The following is a 6,000-nucleotide window of genomic DNA, read 5'->3' as shown; positions in this document are numbered from 1 at the left end:
TACACACCTGTGCGGGGTCGTATGTCTGGGCAGAAGTGCGAGGACGGAATAAGTGTATGTCCATGTTGACAAAGTATTGAAACTGCATTCCTTGCGTGGGACTCAAACCCACCCGCACCTCAGGATGGAACTTAAACCCACAATCCCTGACTTAGGAGGGAACTTGAACCCACTGTCTTCACTGAAACCATTAACCAGGTGTCAGGACTTACTAAAGCTCAGGGTTTTTATTGTCTCATCACAGAAAGAACTGAACGTGAGGCAAAGTGGTAGGCAAAGAGTGAGTTTATCAGCATCCACGCTTGTGAGAGATACAAGTGGGCAGGTGAGCAGGCCCTGCCTTGAGGACTGAGAGGGCTTTATTTCTGTAAACAAAAGTGGGCAGGGGAGACCCCCACCTTCTTCCTCATTGGCAGACTTCCGGGCGTACATCATTAGCTCCTCTTCTGACCCTAGAGGGTCTCGCCCGGACTGTCAGGGCACTGTTCAAGTCACATGTACAGTTAGCACAAGGATGGTAGCACTAAAGCACGGCAACGCATCAGCTTTCGGGACACCGTCCCCTCCCACCTACATTTCTGTCTTGGCTACATGCAGAAATGCTACCCTCCAAGAACTATTAACTCCCCGACTTCATGGAACAGGATTCAGAAACCCCGAATCTTATGTCATGTGCTTTAACTACCTGGGCTTGCGGCTTGAGTGTTCCTAGCGCTTGGATGCACCTGTCTTCCTTCAAAGTAGCGCAGATTGTCACTAGGTTACTGGATTCTCTTCTTGAGTGGTTATTAGCTTACAACAGTCTCCCAAACTCCCTTAAAATTTCTGTTCTATCTTTAATCCCCTAGGGGATTTCTAAACTGACTAATTATCCTACTCTATCCCTATCAATGGTGGTAGTGATGGTGGTTTAGTTGGTAAGTCGTGTATGACTCTTGAGACTCCTTGGACTGTAGCCCACCACGCTCCTATGTCCATGGGATTTCCCAGGGAAGAATACTGGGGTGGTTTGCCATTTCCTTCTCCAGGGGATCTTCCCAAGCCAGGAATCGAATCCACGTCTCCTGCATCACAGTCTCCTGCACTGCAGGCAGATTCTTTCCTGACTAAGCCACTGGGGAAGCCATTCCTATCAATAGAACCTCAGAAAGGGGACTGAACACTTTCTACTCAAACAGCCATGAATGAGAGGCCTGAACTGCCCACGTCCTCGCCAGCGCTGCAGGATGTTTCCACCTCAACCACTCTGGCGTACGTGTGGCGAAATCTCACTATGGCTTTAATCTGCATTTTCCTAGAGCAGTATACCTAAGGAGTAATAATGTGCATACCACCACCATTTGGTGACTTTTCTTTGTGAAACGCCTAGTCAAATCTCCTGTCCAATTTTTTCTGATGAAGTTGTCCATATAAGTAAGTCTGTGTTGGGCTCAATTTAAACAGCTTCACATAGAATTACTCTCTTTTTATTGTACTTTTTTTTTTTTTAAGTTATAGCATTTAATTTACCATCTTAAGTGCACAGGTCAGTAGTGCTCAGTACATTTACATTGCTATGAAACAAATCTCCACCCAGAGCTTTTCATCTTGCAAATGGGAAACTCCACACCCCACACAAGACTCCCCCGTGTCCCTTGCCCCAAGTCTCCTGGTAAGCACCATTCTAGTTTCCATTTCCATGAGTAAGACCACTTTAGATGCCTCCTAGAAGTGGATTCAACAGTGCTTATCTCTTGTGAATGGCTTATTTCACTTATCATAATGTCCTCAAGATTCATCTATGACATTAGCATGTACCAGGATTTCATTATAAGGTTGAATAATATTTCACTGTATGACTCAACCACGTTTGTTTATCCATTCATCCACTGCTGAACACTGGGGTGCTTCCACCCCTTGGCTATTGTGAAATACGGGCATGCAAATTTCTCTTCCAGACTCTGCTTCCAATTCTGGATATATACACAGAGTTTGGAATACTGGATCACAAAGCAGTTGTATTTTTTTTAAGTCATCTCCATACTGTTTTCCATAGTGGTTATGCCATTTTAAAATCATATCAAGAGCGCACGCAAGTTCCAGTTTCTCCATATCTTTGCAAATACTTGGTATCTTCTCTATTTTTAATTAAGCAGTCAGCCTCATCTGATGTGTGAGATTTTCTCTTTTTGTGTTTGGGGTTTATATTGCTCTAATGATTAGTGATTTTAAGCACATTTTCATATGCTTGTGGCCATCTGTGTACCATTGAAGACATGTCTATTCAAGTCCTCTGCCCATTTTCCAACAAGCATGAGTACTTTACTCCTTCTGGATATAACCCATTGTTAGAGACACAACTTTCAACTATTTCCTGCCGCTATGCAGGCTGTCTTTTCAACTGCCACATCCTCTGGCGTGGGCCAATTTGCTCTGTTGCTGATGTTGTTTCCTGTGACTGCAATCACATACAGAAAATCATTAGCAATCTAGTGTCATGAGCATTGCCCGTTTTATTTTGGGAGTTTCGTAGATTTCGGACTCTCATCTGGGTCTTTAATCCATTTTGAGTTAATTTTTGTACAGTATAAGGGCCCAGTTTTGTTCTTCTGCACATAAACATCCAGTTGTCCCAACATCATTTGCTGAAGAGACTGTCCTTTCCCCACTGTGTGCCCTGGCTCCCTACTGAAGGCCAACTGAACAAACACACAAGGGTTCCTCTATGGGCTGTCTATGCCGTCCCTCTGGTCTACTTATTGTCATGCCAGTGCCACGCCATCTTGATTAACAAAGATTTGTGATGTATTCTGGAGTCAGGAGGTGGCATCCTCCTACGTTGCTCTTTACCATTTTGTTTTGGCTGCTCAGGTTCCCTTGAGATTGCAAACGGGTTTTAGATAAATATTTCTATTTCTGCAAAGAAAACACAGAGAGACTGACAGAGATTGCACTCTGTAGACTGCTTGTGGTAGCTGAACACTGTAGTAACACTGTCTGCTCATCTATGCATGAGGTTTCTTCCCATTTGTCTTTAATTTAGAAGTCTTTCACTTTCTTGGTTAGATTTCCTCCTCAGTGTTTTGTCCTTTCGATGCCATCGTAAATGGAATCTGAATTTTAGATTGCTGACTTTTAGCATACAGAAAGGCAGCTCACTTGTGGGCGGGCTTTGTGTCCAGTAATTTTGCTGAATGACTTTATTAGCCCTACAGTATTTTCTGGCGGAATCCTTAGATAAGAGTTCCCACACACAAGGTCACATCATATGACGACAGAAGCGATTCACTTCTCCCCTGCAAATTTGAATACCTTTCCGTTTTCATGCCTGACTGCCTTTGCTAGGACTTCCAGGACTGTGTTGAATACAAATGGCGAATCGGTATCATTGCCTTGTTCTTGCTTTTAGAGAAAATACTTCAGTCTGTCATCACTCAGTGTTAATGTGGGTTTTTCAGAAACGGCCTTTATTGTGTTGAAGTAGTTTCCGTCTACTCCTAGTTTGTTGAGTCTTTTTATTTTTCATGAAAAGGTGTTGAATCTTGTCTGTCCCTTTTCTACATCAGTTCGGATCATCATGTGGATTTTGTCCATCTGTGAATGAGGGGGCAATAGCTTGGGTTCATTCATTTACTCTTGCGTGCATTGAGCATCTGTGCACTGTTCCCTGCTGGGTGCAGTCAGCTGAAATATCATATCATCTTATATCCTAGATGCCACTGTTTCCTCAGCACTCATGGCCACGGGGCAGGGGGAGAGGCGAGGGCAGCATCTCAGCCACAGCCGCAGGTGGGGGGCAGAACAAGGGCATCTCCAGCACAACATCTTGCACAGCTGTGGAGCTAGAGCAGGCTCTGGAGTCAGTCCAGGGCCAGAGTCCCCTGAAGGACTAGGACGTGCTCCATCCGTAGACTAGTGCCCACCCTGACAGCAACTATTGAGCTGCAGCTGGTGCCAGCTCAGACTAGAGCCGGCTGCAGCTCAAACAGACCAGCTCCAGAACAAGAGCGAGCTCTGGCTCTAACTCCAGAGCTAAGGCCATCTCCACCACCAGCTCTCCCACCAATTCTCACACCACCGCCAGGCTTGGAGCCGGCCCCGGGATCAGCTCCCATTAGGGAGCCAGCCCTGCACTGCGGGGGAAGACTGCAGGACGTGTCTCTCTTCGGGAAGTCACACGGAAGGGCAGTCAGGCGCCTGGTCTTTCCTCTTCTTGCTGTTTCAGCGCCATCTCAAGATCTAGAGCGGAGCTGGCTCCAGCACCAGGCCTATTACCATCTGAGACTTGGATCCAGCTGCAGAAAACAGCTGCAGAACTAAGAGCAGCTCTAGACTGTCACTTCTGTCACTGGCTGTAGTGCCACCTTCAGCAGAGCCCCGGGGACTGGCACCCACGACACAACCAGTTACAGCAGCAGCTCGGAGCCTGGCCAACGTCTGCACCAGGACCAGGAAGAAAGCCAGAGTCATCACAGGACCGTTCGCCCCCTGGGTAAGTAGAGGCACATCTGATACACGCAGGAAGGCCGGGGTCGCCTTGCCCTACAAAGCTAAGGCCACTGAAAGCCCCACAATTTGCACCAACTTGGACTAATGTCAGCTCTGTCACCAGCTACAGAACCAAAGCCCCTTCCACCCAAACACGGGGACCGGCTCCACAATGGAAGCCTCTGCAGGTGCTGGTTCTTGCACCAAATTTGGGAGTAATACCAGAGACCTAGAGTCAGCCTCAGCACCACAGCCAGGTCGAGAGCTGGTTCTAGCACTATGGCCAGAGACAGGGCCGGCTTCAGCCCCAGTGCAGGCACTGCTCCCGGGTCAGACCCTCGGCAGGGCCAGCAGCATCTCAGCATCAGCCGCAGCTCCCGCTCTGGGGCCGGCTCCACCGCTGCAACACCTTCAGCTCCAACAACTGACCTCCAGCCACACCAGCTCCAGCCCCAGAGCTCGCTCACCTGCCCAGGAAGGCAAGTTTTTCTTACTTTTCTTTTGCATATCATCTTTGCTTTTATATTTCATGTGTTCAAATTCAAATTCAATGACAATTAGCCCTGCAATTGTTTTAAAGTGTACAATTCAGCAGCACTAACCACATTCTCTGTGCTCATGCACATCACGGCCCTCTAGTTCCAGACATTTCTATCTCAATGGGAACCCTGTGCCCATTAAGCAGTCATGCCCCAGCTCCACTCACTCAACCCTGACAGTCGCAAGTCTGCTTCCTGTCTCTATGTGTTTCCATCTCCCTGCTCCACAGCCCCTTCATGAGTCCAACTGACCCTCCATCACAGGGGTGAAGACCCAAAATGCCAACACGTTCCATCGTACGACCTCGACCACCGTGATGGTGTCCTGACAAAGACGGCCTCCAGCAAAGGGGTGGAGGTCAGACACAGAGCCAACTCAACCCTCCCCCACCCACAGCAGAAGGGACTCAAGATTGCAAAGGGCATCTTCTAATTGGTCCTCAGCACTGGCCAGTCACATGGCTGCCCTCCCCAGCATCTGTAACTAGGTAACTAGTTAGTTACAGACTGGTCAGGTGGGCACCTGCCTCCCACCTGCCAGCCCAGGTCACCTCCAGGCTGTTTCACCCTGAACCTCTCCTGCTGCCAGCGTGATGCTTGCCAGTCAACAGGCTGACCCGACCTCCAGTAGACCACCTGTAGCCTCAGGTGCCTTCTCACCCCTGGGGTCCAAAGGACTACCTGACTTTGCCAAGGAGCACTGCCCACGGGCCTCAGCCCCTGCAGGCACTGCAACCCATGCAGCGTGCCATCCAGGCACTGCCGTCTGGAGTTTCTTCATAAGTTCCTAGTGCAGGTCACTGTCATTTGTGCCCATGGGTCCCACCGAGCATCACTCACCCTGTGGATTTAACCACTGCAAAGCCAGCTCTGCCACGCAGTCACCAGGTCCCTGGCACAGAGTTCAGGACCAGGGGCAGCTCCTACCTTAGTGCTGTGACCGGCTCAGACGGGGGCAGAGGTCTGCAGTGGGGACTCTGCCCACGTGCTCACC

This window comes from Budorcas taxicolor, chromosome 11 (genome assembly GCF_023091745.1).
Source record: "Budorcas taxicolor isolate Tak-1 chromosome 11, Takin1.1, whole genome shotgun sequence".
NCBI lineage: Eukaryota > Metazoa > Chordata > Mammalia > Artiodactyla > Bovidae > Budorcas > Budorcas taxicolor.
The sequence above is the reverse complement of the archived record's forward strand: the minus strand, read 5'-3'. Positions refer to the sequence as shown.